This window comes from Lepeophtheirus salmonis, chromosome 7 (assembly GCF_016086655.4).
Source record: "Lepeophtheirus salmonis chromosome 7, UVic_Lsal_1.4, whole genome shotgun sequence".
NCBI classification, from domain to species: Eukaryota; Metazoa; Arthropoda; class Copepoda; order Siphonostomatoida; family Caligidae; genus Lepeophtheirus; species Lepeophtheirus salmonis.
The window spans coordinates 33,008,076-33,026,034 of record NC_052137.2 but is presented as its reverse complement, the minus strand read 5'-3'; positions in this window follow the sequence as shown (position 1 = coordinate 33,026,034).

Below are 17,959 nucleotides of genomic sequence, written 5' to 3'. Positions count from 1 at the left end.
AAGTGTTTTTACAGGGAGGGCTCTAATTTTACATCTTCTTAGTCTTTTACTCAAGAAGTTGTTCTACTTTTTAACATATATCGTGAGTATTTGTAATACTTTATTGATTGTTAATAACTTTTTAAGGAAAGAGTTTTTACAATATTAACCAAAATTATTCATTCTATTCACAACTAAGACTAAGATTTTTGTACTGGGACGAAAAATACCTCGTTAGAATATAAAATAAATAAAAAATCACATATTTTATGTTTTTTTTTGTATAATCTTTGAAAATGAGCTATCACTACAGGATTGAAACGTACGACCATATCAAAAAGACCAAGGTAAAAATAATATTATTCAATTAAATCATTTGGATCAATTCTAAATTCAAGTATTAATATACAAAAGCATGGAAAGATTCAGCAATGACTTACCATTTTTAATATGAAGGTATTATTGATATTTTAATCTATTTTATTTTGTTTTTATCAGTTCAGCACTTCAAACTTTAAATTTTGAGTAACATTTCAAACTACATAGTTAATGATATCTAGTAATTCATGGTTATACCAGGGAGCACTCTAGAGAAGGAGATAGTAATATGTATATTTATTCATGTAATTAAACTTTGATAAATTATCCATCAATGCGTATTATATTAAAAATCATTTTTAAAATTATGGGATAAAATATTTAAATTCGATACAGTGCATATTTTCAAAAATTTATATAATGATTTTTTATGCCTTCGTAATTTCGTCTTCCCATCTTTTGAAAATAACAAAATTACTTTTACAGCAAAATTCAACGGCATTAAATATAACTTTGAAAAGGAAATAAGCATTCTAAAAATAATAATTAGCAATTGGCAACAAGAAAAATACAGACGACCAGCTCCCATATGTTTTGTTTTTTTAATTTTCCTTTCGGGTTTGACAGTCAAGGGAGAGAGTGGATAAAAAAGTAAGCTGTGCTTAACTCCGTAGTTTTTCTTCATCTCGTCCTTATTTTTGATTGTTTTAGGTAATTAACAAATAATATCTACAGGAGAAAAAGAAAGACCCATTTTATCAAAAAGAAAGATATATTAAAGTGTTTAAGTAAAAACAGCGTCTCAGAAGGATTATATTCTATCATCGGCTTCCGAAAATTGTAGATAACTGACACGAGTCAATAATTAATAAATAGCAAGTGATAATAATTGATTAAATTGGAATCACTACAATATCCCAATAAAAAATTTAATCAGGAATCCTTTTTTTTCTTGTAGTATGACCTTAATTATTACAATCTGTAGATCTCATTAACAGAGCTTTTGTGGGGTACAGTGCACATTTTCAAAAATATCTATAATAACTATTTTGCCGTTGTAGTTTCGTCTTCCCATCTTGCGGAAATAAATAAATACTTTTACTTCAAAATTCGACGGCATTAAATATATAGGTATTTGAAAGGAAATAAGCATGCGCATCAATTACGGCCATAAATGAACTAAACAAGTAATTATCATAAACCATTATGGTAAAAATAACGAAGAATTGCAAAATTACATCATAACATTTTCATATAAAATTAAGGCAAGGCAGTAGAAAACCTATTTATATCGATCAAAAAATACAAATATACATAGTATCTAATTTCATTTGGAGAATAGTTATTGAAATTGAAAACAATATCTGGTCAGCGCAACAGTTTATCCAATGAAACATTTCAAACTGCAATTCACACAGATAAGACTTATATCCTACATATAAAGCACGCTAAGTTTGTATTACTCATAAAAATAAATTATGATCCCTTTAAAAGGATATTCAGATGGTATCGTCAACTTGATGGTAATTTCTTTTTGAGTTGCAGACATTTTTTAGAGAGTGAAAAAAAAATTAGATCCTTATTGAAAATGAACAATAGGTCCTTAAGTGAATTAAAAGAAATTTTCCCATTCAACTCTTGTTTACAAAACGTTGAAGAGGATTCATAAAATTTTTGTCCATGATTTATCATATAGATATCACATACTTATATGAAATTAACAGAATATAAAATGTAATTTATTACATCATTGAATTTATATCCTTTAGCATAATGAAATGTTTTCAACAAAAAATGTTATGTTAAATTGGACTGTGCATCAGAAAGTTATCTTATTAATGTTGATGAAACTGGGATAAATTATATCTTAAATTCATTTTTGGATGCCATGGATAGAGGTGGACTCAAAAGACCAACAGATGCCATGTACTTGACTATAATTCATTTTTATCAAATAATACAAAAAAAAGTTAAATTACCTATTATAAGAAACACATTATTGGCATTTAAGAATTCAAGGCATGCATTTGCTGTTACTGTAAATAATTTAATTAAAAAATAACATTTGTATTGGATAATGACAGCAAAATGTCAAATATTCCCAAATTTGATAACGTTTTAGACAAAAATATCTTGTACAATATGTTCGTAATTTTTATTCTTATGAAATGAACAGCCCCAATCATTCTGTTAAAAAAAGACAGAATTTATCCGATAAAAGTAAGTCTGCTAAATAAATTAATAAGATTCGATCATTGAATTCATAAATTTCGAATGAGTTCCTTTTCATAAATAAATAAATATGCCAAGTAAAGTTGTAAAAAATCTATTTTTTTACTTTTATTTTTTCTACCAGTTTCATATGAATCATACAATTTAATAAATCATGTAACTATTAAAAATATTCATAGTTATGTGTTCCGATTGATTTCAATTAGATTTGTGGATTTTATAAATATTCAGAAGTTGATGATTGAATTACATCCATATTCAATTAATCTCTTAGTTTCTAAAATGGAAACAGTTTTTTTAAGATTAAATACTAAAAGTAATACAATCCCACACTCCTTGACATCGTCATGGATAGATAATCATAATCTGGACGCAGCTCAAACATGATCCAATGACCTTTGAAAGTTAAAAATTATGGTGTTGACGTTAATCCGTCTCTGTTAAGTCTTATATTTAATAAGCAATTATAAATTATGATAATAATTGAAAAACGACCTATGGAGGAGAACATAAGTATATATCCGCTTGCCGATTTTGTTAGTTTGCCCACTGACAGAAAAGAACCATTTTTAATTTCAATCGTAGGGTTATTTTAACAGTGAGGGACATTTGATTATATGAACAAAACAACAGTGTTTGGAGGAAGAAATATCCACATCGTCAAGTATGGGATTGGAAACGTTATGTATTGGGCGTGTTTCTCTGTGAAGGGAGGATGGACTATCCTCGTGGAAATTTTGGGTTAAAAATGTATCTCCTAGCACGGTAATAACCCAGAACTTACGACCATGGCAACAAAGGAGTGACTATAAAAGAATAAGCACATGAAGGTTATGGAGTAGCCTGCCGAGTCTCCAGGCCTTCAATCTCATCGAAAAACTTACAAAATCGACAAGAGATCTTATTATATTTTATTTTTCTACACTGTAGATTTATATTAATAGTCATGGTAACTACGACCTCTTCTATTCAATCATAAAATGTTAAGGAAGGAGTTTTCTTACCAGTTGTGTGTTAAAATGATTCTCGTTGAAAGTAATATTATATTTGTTTTAAATTTTTATGGCAAAATTTTATGACCTGACAATAAATTAAGAATTATTCTCACACAAATAAAAAAGTACTTACACTAACTAAAAATGTGTAACACAACTTTTTAAGGCGTGTAAAATATGGGAGCATAATTATAAATACAATTAAAGTACACAAAACTAGTTTATAATTTTATTTATAAATGGCGCCCTCTGCTTTGTTTACATACATACTTATATGTTATTAAGATTTCAATTAATGGATATTTATAATGACTTTTGAATTGTTGCTTTTATATATATATATATGTTTTTTTTTATCTCTAGTACCCCTTGAGTGACTCTAAGTACCCATAGGGGTATGTGTACCCCCATTTGAGAACCACTGGTCTAGACAATTGGGTTGCCCTTTGACACTCTTCATAATATATAATGAGAATGTTTCCAATTACAACTTTGTAGTCAAGTGATAACTTATTCGACTATTTAATGTTATTAACGATATTGCTAATTGTGTATACTATATCTAGAAAATCAAGGAAGATTCCTTGATAAAATTGTGTTCATGACTTGCAATCTAGGTGGTATGAAGCAGTTCTTTGATCAATAAGATCCACTTCCCCATTCCTTAGCTGTAGAGTTATACAATTGTAAGACAAAAAAATTGTGAACCTTAAGTTCAGATAGACTATCAGCGGTTTAACTTTATTTGCTTTGTCACTCATATTATCTTTGGGATAATCGTATAAGTGAAACTTTCAAAGTATCATACATTACGACGTGAATGTTGGTTTCAAGAGTTAATGAAGGATGTTATGCATTCGTTTCTGTGATAATTCTTCATCAGTTATAAATTAACTATACAAATAAATTAATAAATTGTCAATGTCATCTTCATCAGCACTGTTTACTTTGTCTAAAATCCTCTAAATTTGGTTATTTTTTTTCTTCCTTTCTTTCTTTCATCCCAATGTAAATGCTCCTAAAAAAACAGTAAAAATATAATATGCATCTAGATAAAGATCATTATAAGAGAGGAAATATTGATAGAGGTGTTTGCACTTCCTCATTTGGATGATCATCTCATTGTTAACCTTTTTATGCCTAGGAAAGCCTGTGCATTAATCCGTGCTTGCAAACAGTCCATTTTAGTTATGGACAATGATTCAATGATAAATTATTCATAAAAAAATATATGTATGTAGTATGTTTTATTTTGCATGTTTTCCCTCTAAACAAGAAAATAACCATCAAACGTCCCAAAAAATGGTCCTTCATGGACTTGTTTTGATTTGAGATTCTGTAAAATGTCGAAAAAAGTACATTTTGATGCTTTTTCTTTAGAATTATAGATTTGAATCAAGTTATAGGATTTTAGTAAAATTAAATATTATAGATAAAACATATATTTTTCAACAAGAATTTCACAACTTTTCTTTAACTTGCCTCATTACTTGAGTATTTTAGCTCCAAACATACTGTTAATAAGTCAATATTGACTTTTGGTACCGTGTATTATTACCGTATTTATTTTAATGTTTTTCTTAATTTTAACAAATCAAATCTAGTTTTTTGATACCAAGTGTCAAATCTTTATTATGAAATATACTTTTAATCTTCATTTATCCCAATTAAAACATCCCATTGTACCAATTTATAATTTTAGACTACGAAAACACTCTTATGTAACTCTTAATACGACCTTTAATGATCTAGATATATGTGATTGATGTCAGTTTTTCAATCACTATTATTGATTGTTCATTAACATAAATAATAACTTTTAAATAATATTGCAATTAACTTTAAAACCTTTGTAATATAAATAAAGGATTAACCGGTAAACATTTAAAAAAAGTAGTCATGTAAGATGGAATGAGACAAAGAAAAACATAGAACATTTGAGTTTTTAGAAGTATTGAAACATGACGACTAAAAAGTGCTACACATCTTCCAGTTTAAATACCTTGGCCCTTCTTCTGAATTGTCAAAATCAGATTTGCCAACTCTTCGGGACATATTGAAATACTCTCAGCTACTTCAAGACGTTATGTAGGACTTTAAATAAATACAATACTGCATCCATGATGGCTGCCGTTCTTCCACTTTTACTTGCTACATAGAAGCAAGCTAATATTAACTTTTTCATGATCCCTATCCGAATAACTGACTCTTTAATCATTGGAAGATTTAAAAAAAAAAAGGAATACTCTTAAAAAAATCATTTATCAAAAAAGGTAAAATTTTATCAAAAGTTGTGAAACATTTTGAGCATGGACTTGACAGATTATTCGACATTCATATATGTAATTTTCCTTATTGATCCTGTACAAATGCAAAATTGTACATCAATTCATATATTATGTCTCTGTAATATAGAATCTAAGATTCTAATGGTTAAATTGGTTTTTATCAAAGATCAAAGAGAAAAGATTGGAAGAAAAGGAACCTTACAAATAGGAAATCAGGAAGGTACCAAACTAATTCGTGAATCAAAAACAACGAAATATAACAAGCAAGAGAAAAGTAAAGAAATTTAGTTTTTTGAATTCCAACATAATGAAGATGAACAAAATGTAAAAATGGATCAATGTGCAAAAGAAGAAGATAGAAAATATAGAGATCCTTTATAGATAGATGATCGTATACAACAAAGATTTCGCTAAGAAAATACTTTGCAAAATTGGACTCAATTTCCTACCATAGCTCAACAAGTCATTAGATATGACATTTCTGTACGAGCTGTTGCTGCCATTGCTACAAGTGTTTTAGTTGATTATAAAGTTATACCACGATACCAAAAAAGTAGAGTAATATGAAAAGGTAAAATTGCTAGAGAAATTTTAAAACATATTGAAGAAAATCAGGAGCTTAAATTAAATTCAAATATGCCAATTGAGTGTATTTTTTATGGCCGATTAGATATAAAAAATGTCATTGTATTTGGTAATAATGGCAAAACATATCTTTTGAAAGAGAAAGAAGAGCATGTAACTTTAACATCCTAACCAGGAGGCTCCTATATTGTTAATCTTGCTCCCGAAGGAAAAGATACCAAATCAACTGCTAGTTCAATATTTTCATTTTTATCCGGACATGGAATTGATAAAAAATTACGCTTTATTGGAGGAAACTCGGTTGTTGTAAACACAGGGGCTCATGGTGGTATCATGCAATTAATAGAGAACCTTTTGGGCCATAAAATTGTTCGAATAGTGTGTGAACTTCATACCAATGAATTGCCACTATGCCCATGATAACTGAGCTCGATGGTCCCAAAAATGGAGCTAACTCGTTTTCGAGTATGCTAGATTATATGAATAATATATATTGGATAATGGATATATCAGAGCAAAATTAAAATGCGTTTGATTTTCCCAATCAATGAAACAAAAAAACAATTAGAAACTAAAATTCATTCATGGTGAATAGTGAAAAATGTGACAGTTTTCATAGTCCAAAATGATAAATTAGTACAATAGGATGTTTTAATTGGAATAAATAAATACTAAAAATATATTTAATAATAATATATTTGACACTTGGTATCAAAAACGAGATTTGAGTTGTAAAAATGAAGAAAAACATCAAAATAAATGCGCGTAATACGTGATACCAAAAGACAATATTGAGTTATTAGTAGTATGTTTGGAACTAAAATACTCATATAATCAGGCAAGTTACAGAAAAGTTGCTAAATTACTTTTGAAAAATATATTTTTTATCTCTAATACTTAATAACATTTAAATCCTGTGACTTGATTCAAATCGACAATTTTAAAGAAAGAACATCAAAATTTCTTTTTTTCTGCATTGTACAGATTTTTAAATCAAAACGAATCCATGAAGGACGTTTCAAGGTTATTTTCTTGTTTAGAGTGGGAAATGCAAAATAAAAAAATATCAGGCGATACCAAATTCCTAACATGCGTTATTACAGTTCACCCTAATATATATGCTTTACTTGCTAACATGTCCGCTAATAAATAATACTTTAATATGAATACTGTAAAATAACTAAACCCAAAGATTCCCGTCTAATCCTGAACAATTTTTAAATTTAATATAAAAAACCTGACGTAACTTTTGCCTTTTTCGTCAAAACATAGCCAAATTTTCAACAATGATTCCTTGTCTTCACAAATTTTAAATAAGCAATACAAAATTTTAAGTTATCTGTAGACTTATATAGCAGAAACAAAAAGATTTTTTTTATTAATTTTAGAATCTACTATTACTCTTTTTAATAATTTAAAGATATCTTAAATATCATAAAAATTAATGCAATGATGAATTAATGAAAATATGGGACACCAGTGGTCCATCGATGCCAAAGGGTTAAGAAAAAAAGACAGCAAATAATCGATCAGTTCTTTACTTTTCCTAAGTGAATGTTCTCTATTTTGGGGGATATTAGTAGCTATTAGCCAGTCCCTATCTTGTTAGCCAGAGATTACTTTAGCGATATAAAGCTCCTGTATTTTAAAGTGCTCGATTATAAAAACAAACAAAATTTATTATGACATACCAGCGTTTATATTTTATTAAAATCTTCAAATATACTGAAAAGGATCACATACATAATTGAATTATATCATAAATACCATTTAAAAAATACAGTACACGCCTCCAATATCTCATTAATACGGCTACATTCTTATTTCTTAGATCAAAATATGTTTATTATACACACAACAGAGAACTTTATTCAGTTCACCCGGTGACTTGTCATATACTAAGACAGATATACATATAAACTTTGCTATATTAGTATAGATATCCTATAACATAAGGAAAAATGCTATTTTTTACCATATCCTTAGGAGCAAAATGTTGTTCCATTTTTATATATAAATCGTTACTTAATTATACAGAATTTACAAATAAAAGTTGCAAATTTATTTTCAAATTAATACAAAATTAAATAAATATATATTTGATAGCTGAAGCTTCTACAATTCATATAAAATGAAATACCTACTTCAAGAATATTTTTCAATATTCTTTAATACATTTTATAATTTACAAAACAATTTTTTTTTACATAAGTTTAACTGTGATTGTCAATTTCCCAATTAGATTTTATATCTAAGAATTTGATATGATAATAATAGTTGATAATAAATAACTATTCGACAATTTTTTTGCAAAGTGTATAAGATATTTAAAGATTATGATTGAATAACTATTTTTAAATTTATAAAAATGACCAATTTACAATATATTCTTGTTATATTTTGAATGAAATAGTACATAAATATCATATTTGTATTAAAATATAATCATAAATCTTGCATATTAATTATGTTTTTGATGGAAAACATATTTTGTAGATAAGGAAAAGGGTGCGTGATATCAACGCAACTTTTTGTGTACCAATTTATAAATCTGTTACGGGAATGCAGAAAATCAGGCATTTTGGAAATGCCCTGCCAATCTATAAAGGTCCCAATAGAGTGGTCATTTTACATTAATTTACATTGGCAGTTAAAATAACTGTGGGTAATTTGATTGCTAAACAATTCAATGCAAGCAATTTAATCATTAAGAATTTGATTATGATGCAATTTGAATGCAAGAAATTTGATGATCATGTGCTCTTAGATTGAAATTTTGAACCTGAGTATAAAGCCTGGCAGTGGTAATTTGACTGAAACATACATGTAGTCTAGTCGACTCATTGTAACTTGATCGTCATATTATCAGAAAAATGTCGGCTTGTAATTATCTGTAACATCTGCCAGATCATTCATAACATTATTTTTCTTCTATATCTTCTATTTCCAAGATCTTCATATTTCCATCTTGGTCCATAAATATGTCCTAAGGGTCCATTTCTTTGGGTTTCAGATTGCCACCCCTATACCAGAGTATCTCTTGCTCTAGGCTTCGCATCTGATTTGTATTTTTTATAATTTCTTGAGACAAACAACGAATCCTCGTCCACATGTTCATATGAACGATACGAAGCTTCTTCATATTGTTTAAATTTTAATTCATCGGAAACTTGGTGCATCTTCAGAGCGACAATTTCCTTTGGATCTCGTTTCCATTGACTCTTCCCCGGGCTTGATGTTCTTTATGGTATCTTTTTGTTTAGTAGTCTTGGACTTGGGGTAGGCTTCTGGACCTCCTCTTTTCAATTTCTCAATACTGTTTTCCAGTCATCTCTAAGACGCATAACGTATGTAGACTTCGAAAAGGAATCAGTTGCTTCCTCTTGTATACCCTTTAACCCTTCTTCTTTGATGATACCTTTTATGCTTCTTGATACTTCTTCAACGGTTTATACCTAGCATCCTAGTTCTACTTTCTTGTGGTAATCTCTTGAATACTCTCAACACTCTCCTTCCGAGTGGGCACCTCATACGACATTGTAACCTTGGGAGTCTCAGTCTCTTTTGCATCTTAATTCACATCAGTGGTTGTCTTACTGGGAATGAGTCGCGCTTTAATCTATATTTAGGATCCTTTCATATACAAAAGATTGTACACCTCTCGCGTTACAAGCTAGTTTGTTATGCTTCAGATAAAGCATTGATGACACTGCTTTTTAACACTATCAAATTTTAGTATATATATTGTTATACATGAATGTAATAAAATAGGTATGATTATAGTCCTTCACCATACAATTATTGCACATTTTCTCGTTTCTATGAACAATGAATATTATAAACAACTACGACGAAACAATGACGATGTCTGACGAAGAAAATATTATGACACTGACGAAACTCTGACAGAAACTAATGCCTTTTGATTACAAAGACAAAAAAGACGAATGCTATTAATGAGTGTTCGTGCAACATGCTCCTATGGTCTTAAAAACAACTCATAACACAAAAAATTTCTTAAAACGTATACAATTTAACAGATTTTGAATATTTTACTTTCTAACTTCGATAAATGCTATTTTGCAATTTATAGTTATGGCTCATAATATAAGCCATAACCCCCTCCTTCCCCCCCATTCTGGATGCGGACCACCTTTGCAAACATAGTAGGAAATCAAATGGATCATAAAAAAAAATGTAGTTCCACACTAGAGGTCATAACAGAAAACATTTAATTGGCGTTTGGGTATGAGCCCACTACGTGCCCCAATACTGATATTTTGCCGAACCTGTGAGCAGAAAAAGTAAATAAAGTCTCGAGTTAGGTTGTTTTTCCTGATTACAATAATTTGGCAGTGGGCTATGAACCTACTCTGGGCCATACTGACATATTTTTCGTACTTTAATACCCTATTTGTAAAGCATAATTAATTTGAAAGAAAATATAAATTGAAGAAATACAATTGTTTCCAAAGCAGAAGAAGTTCTGACAAAGACGAAACTCTGACACACGAAGCTTAGAAAAGACAAAAATCTGACAAAAATCATAACAAAGACGAAACTTTGACGAATACGTAACACTGACTAAGACTAAATTCCGCCGAAGACGAGACGAATACGAAATAGAAAATAACTATGACAAAATAATGATGATGTCTGACGGAAACAATATTATAACGTAGATGAAACTGTGACGAAGATGAAAGTTGACCAAATGATTACAAAGACTAATTAATTACTTTAAAAAAAAAAACTATTGCCTGACAAAGATGAAACGAAACTGAAAATATCTGAAGAAGTTAACAATGGTTACAAAATGCCAATTTACAGAGAAAAAACTTGCAGGAGGCGTGCATAAATTAATTTTTTTTGAGAAAAAAATCAAACACGACTTATTAAATAATGAATAAAAGAGAAAAAAGATCACGCGCATCAACCATTTTTGCCTTTCTAAGGAGTCTAAAAGTGTTTTGGGGATCCTCATGGAAATGCTGAATTTCCATTATTCAAAAAGGGGAAATCAATTTCACGTCATTTGGATTTTATGTGGATAAATTTGTGTTCATTTCCCCTGCTTAATTTTTTTTTCAATCGGTTGGTTTGTTTAATCACACCATTTGATGGAAAATAAGTCATCTCAAAATAGTCTTTAATATGACAAATACGGTGTAATAAATCAAATATAAGGTATAATGGGCGTTAAACATTTGTTTATATAGTACCTAATAAAGTTTTTAACTTAAGTGTCTATGGAAGGTACATTGATTTTAACCCAACATTAGCACCATCAATCGTTATAACTGCGCAAAACGAATGTACTTTGTCTTAATTTTTAATATTTTTTTTTTCTTTTTGAATAAAAAATCATTTATTGTCTGGAAAATGTAAGAAGATATACATATACTCGAATTTCATATTATACAATTCATTTGCAGGTATTTAAATATTTTGCACAATACTGTAATTCATGAAAATTTCATTCAATTTTCTTGATGTTAAAGAAAGTTGTGTTGCTTTATTGGAATATCATATTTTATTAGATAACTGATAATCAGATTAGATTATTTGTGTTTATACTTATGTATTGAAAACGAACTAAAAGGTTACTGTTCAAGTGAATATAACAAATTTGTTAAAATAACAAATATACTAAACGCAATATATTTATGCAAAAATGCATTTAAATTTATGGGAAATTTATACTATAAACTTATAAATCTACTGTATATTATATTTAACATAAAATCGTCATATTAAAACCACTAATATATTTCAGGCCTCAAGAAATACCTTCAGGATCTCAATTAACGTAGAGTTTCTTTGAGAACCTTACAGCACCTCCAACCCTCCAGCTGTTAGGCTAATTTTGCTCACCAACCCCCCATTTGTTATGTAATAGCAACCTATCAATGATATTCATCAGCTGCAACTAGTGTAAATATATACCAGGAAAGGCTCAAGCAAGGGCATAGAGATAACACCGGATGATGACAATAAATGTCTATTTGGTCAACAATCTGTATCTGGAGAACAAAAGTGTTCCATCAAAAAAATGTAGCTTCAAGAGGTGGGTCATTATCCACCGCAACCGCTTCCCCAAATATCATGCACCCTTTTTAATAAGGAAATTACAACTTTTGTGCTGGTTAATGACCGTCATTAGGCTCCCTTGCAACCGGTGCAGTCAAAATATTTTTAGTACTGAAATGAATGCCAAAAAAGTGATCCATATCAATGAACGCAATACAATGTGGGATATCAGGATGAATACAGCATAGTGTAATGATGTAATAAAAATAACATTATAATCTTTGATCCTATTTAATAATTTTCGAACAACGCGATTGTATATTTCACATAAATTTTATTAGTTTCTTCAAAATAGGCGAGAAAAAAAACTTATAAAAAAATATTTTTCAACATTAAATGTAATATATATAATAATTTCCAAAAATTATCTTTTAGAACAAATATAACATACCTATGTAATTTTACTTAATTTTTACCTAAATATTTTTACTAAATATATTCTAAACATAAGCACATTAATCGCCAGTGAGTAGTGCCACATTGCAGAAAAATAATAAATCTCCTTGAATAATAATTATGATTATTCCGCCAAAAAATAATAGCTACTAGCTGGAGAAATCTAGACTAAGTTGATTCGCCTTTTTGAGAAAAGTCTTTTAATTTTAATACAAATTATTATTTGAGACTTGATGAAAAGGATTTTAATTTTTATTAAGTGATAACTAAATAAAAAGTATTCTCGACTCAATGTGGTTCTTGCAAAAATGAGTTGGACAACCCAAGAAGTTAATTTCAAGAATTTACTCTTTTCAAAAAATATGAAACGTATGAAGTCCTTGTCGCTAGTAGTCCTTGAATTACAATTTGGATTTAAATCCATTATAACTAATCCATCTATTAGGCAATGTTACTATTACAAGGTTAGGCAAGAAGAAAATGGCCTTTTTTTGTCTTTAGAAAGAGTTTCTAGATGAGAATAGAATGACTTTCTTCATTTTGATGATAATGTCAACTAAGTTCAATCATTGGAATCTGTTTCTTTAGTGAGTAAGGAGTGACTCAACAAGATAAGGAATCGCTACCATCCTTTTGATTAATGATATTTCAAGATAATATGAATATAGTGCTTCATGAATTACTCATTCTCATGAAGTTGAGGAAAGGGGCAAACATTTCCAGACCGTCAAGAATTTTCAGACTAAGTTGCTGAAAAACAAAATCAAAGTGTGGTACAAGGTACAATCACTTACAAAATCCCTCAATCTGTATAAGAAGGCAATGTAAGATTCAAGTCAAAGAAGAGTATTAAACAACTCGTGAGAAAAGAACTTCTTAAACGGTTCACACCTTCTCAAACAAACATGAGCATAGCTAAGGAAAAATCTAAGACACGGTGGGAAAAGGAAGACATTATTAATGGCCTTGCTTTAAATAGCCTCTCAAGCAGGACTTATAAGTACATCAGGGACAAGAAGTTATTTCCTTTACCGAGTGTGACACCCCTCAAAAGGTGGATTAAAGATTTTGAAACACTTCTTCGATTACAAAGAGATATCTTAAAAGTTATTGAAAAACAAGTTGAAGTCAGTAAGGAGCCATGCTAAAAATATGGTGTGTTTTGATGAAATGTCATTATCCAAAGGAATGACTATTTGTCAAAGAAATTAGCAAATATTTGGTATCAAAGTAGAGTGCCTAGTACTCCATTATTTTATTAAATGAAAACAGCAAATTTATTAATCATTGCAGATTTTTTTAACTATACAGCTTACCTATTTTATCATGATAACAGCCACCATTTTAATATTACTACAGCCATATAAACAATAGAATAAGGTAATAATACATTTTTTATTGTATTTTGTATTTCCTTATCTTCTCTTCTTTTCAACTATTTTCTATTCAATTAGCTCCTTTTGCAAAACTTTTATTGTATTGAATTATGATATTTTGTTTGTTTCATCTTTTAGGTCATTATAGTTCGAGGTTCGATTTCATCCTGGAGACAAGCGATTTTTTGTGATTGCGATAAAGCGATCATCAAAGATTTATTGTTCGAAATTATTTCCAAGTTAGAAAAAATAAGAATTAAAATATACGCAATGGTTTCTGACTTGGGAACGAAAAATTAAAGATTGTTGAAACAGTTAGGGATAACGGTTGATCAAATGTCATTCGTAAATCCAGCAGATTCCAGTCGTTCAATTCACGTTTTTGCAGATGTTTCTCATTTAATCAAGCTATTAAGAAATCACTTCATCGATGATGGTTTCAAACTACGATATGGTGCAATCATAAAACCAGACTCACAGAAAAGAATTATAGAAATTGACAATAATAAGTTACGAATGAATTATAAATTGACCCCTAAACAGTTCAATGGCGTGAAAAATGAAAGACAACACGTCCATTTAGCTACACAACTGTTTGGTAAGAGCTCTGCTATGAGTCTTCGTTTATTATTTCCCCATGAAGAAGATTCTCAAAATGTTGCTAATTTTGACGATTTAATCAATTCTTGGTTTGATGTTATGAACAGTCATGGTCCTTATAATTCCAAGAATGACGTTAGAAGCGGATTTGAAAAGCAAAAAAGGTTCTCGTGGACACCATCAAGATCATATCATCCATGAGACAACTTCCAGTTACGAGCAACAAGAAAATCAAATTAAAACCGTATCAAAAAGGAATTATCATATCATCCAAGTCTGTTATGAATTTGCATGGTGATCTTACTTCTCAAAATACCACCATTGAATATATTTTGTCGACTCGATATCATTGAATTTTTTTTCCATGTATCTGAGGAATTGGTCGATTTCACCAGCATCCTAACTCTGTGGAATTTATGAATCGATTTCGTATTCTAGTTATATCCCATTCATCACAATCTGCTGTTTCAACTGTCTTTGTTAAATGTCAATTAGAAACTGCATCATATGATTCCTCTATTTTGGATCAAATAAAAAGTACCCTTGATGAAATTTCTCTGGTAGATGAACAAGAAGAAAATAACTATGATGAAGATCATATTGACATACGAAATAAAATACAATTGCTGCTGGAAGAAGGTGAAATGATAGCTGAAGACCCTAATACTTATGTGTATGAAAATTGTAACCATGAATATGAAGATAAGGAGATTGATGATATTTTAGAAGATGAGGGTAACAAAATCAAAGATGATGAACTATTGGATCCATCAAAGGAATGTGAAAAAGAAGCATTCACTTATATCACTAGATTTTTCGCAAATAAACTTCATAAAGCATTTCCAAGTCTCGGTACAAAGACACAATATTTAGATTCTTATCAACTCGTACAGGCAAGTCCATGGATTGTTTCTAGATCTCAAGGAGGTCTCATGCAGCCCTCAGGAGAACTCTTGGAATTTTGTAAAGAAATGGAAAGTTACTTTTTAAAATTTCAAAATGCTAGAGTTGACTGTGATCCTTTTTTAATAAAAAGACTGACTGACTTAATGTCCACAAAATACCCCACCCCCCCAAAAAAAAAAAAAAAAATGTCAAAATCATTAAGAAATTTGTCAGAACAAGAACATTTCATCGTATAAAGTACTTAAACTTTCTCAAAAAAACTAAAGACTGCAAGATTAAAGGAAGAAACAAAAGGAAATTTACTCATTACTAAGTCATACTCATATATTATTTAATTAACTCTCCTCTCAGCACATAACTAAATCTGACAAGTCATTTATTGTATGTAATTGTCCATACTATTATACCATTATATGTCTACTATTTTGTTGTAACTCTGATGTTTTTAATAAAGTAATGAACAGTGTTAAACCTTTAAAATTTAATCGTTTTGTCCTCATTGTTTTATTTTTTTTAAATAGGTATATTATATTAAATGATCGAAATTTGCCGTTTCGATGACGTCATAAAACACTTTTTTGCGTTTCAAACGCTGCGAGAAGAGGATGATCCATCATTGTTATATTATTATTGAGAAGGAGGGTTCCTTAAGATGACAAGCTCATATTGATATAAAAAATATCGTAAGTCTTTCCCTCCCAATGCTCACTCAACCTCCCAAATCACTGATCTTAAGATGGTCAGTTATAACACTGTGTTTACTAAAGATCTTGAAATACTTTATCACTCACTCAGATACTTGTATCTTACGCTAAACAATTTTGATCAAGAACGCAGAAATTCATATGTTCTTACATCAAAACAATAATACAATCTATAAGGGAATAAATAAAGGTTTCATCAACACTCTACAGCTGATATATAGTTATTATTCTCTCATGATTGAAAATTGTTATTTTGTATGAAATAATTGTTAATATTTGTTTTGTTATCTTTAATAAGAATTTAATCAAAAAAAAGTTCTTTAAAAATAAATATAAGTTGAAGGAGAACGGAATTTACTTTTTAATATAAAATACATAAGTAAATTTTATAATCTAAACTTAAATAATATTATAAGGAAATAATACATTCTAATGATTAATTATAATTAAATGTGGCCACTAATCAAGACATGTGCTGTACAATTTCATGTATATTTTCACTTTTACTAGCCCAAACATTGTTCCTCATTCCTCCTTTCTCTGTTTATCTCTTTTGAGAAAGTTTTGAGTGCATCTTAACAAGAACTTGGCCTTATTTTCAAATAATTTATTTCTTCACTGTATGAAAATCGGTTCGGTATATCATTTTTGTTTCTGTTTCAATTAGGTCTTACATGATTTTGATTATATTTCTTAAATTATTAAATTCTAAGGTTGCAAAATCGTTTGTCGACTATAATGAATATATTATTGAAGGCTTACTTGATACAACATTATAAAATTGTCGAGTATAATCTATAAGATTAACTAGTTTTTAATATGGGCCAATATTACTAGTGTCCAAAATAACAAAAAATAAAACTAAAGAATTAATAGTGTTTTTAATTTTCGGCGCATTTTATTAAATGAACTAGTTTTTCTAGTTTTTTCAACGACATTATTTTCATTAACTTTTTTGTTTTTGAAAATGAAGATAATTTGTGGTCCAGCTTACTTACTTAACCAGATTGATATAGTGTGAAAAGTAATTTTTTCGAATTTATACAAATAATTCTTATTATCATTTTAAGCTCTTATTTGCATTTTACCCAGCTCTTTTTTCATAAAAAAATATTCAGTTATAACAGTAAAGGGAGAATGTGAGTATTGGTAGGAGGAAGAGAAGAAGAAGAAGAAAAGGGAAAGGATGAATTCATTGGTTCCATGAATTAGAAAGGGAAAAGTACTCAGATATTCAAAAATATATTATATCCATACATGTAAATCCGGTGTGTTTTTTAGCTGGCCCGTTAATTTGTCTTTGGTAGTATAAAGAAAGAATTTTATTTTCCTTAACAGTTATAATTATTATTTAATTCCTGCGTAGTGAACAACCTTTTCTAAATATATTCAAAACCTAATTGAACGTTCGTGTGTGCTCATAAAAGACGGAGTGTAACCCTGAGGATTTGTTGCAGAGTTATAATTGTAAGTCATTGTAGGACCTTGTA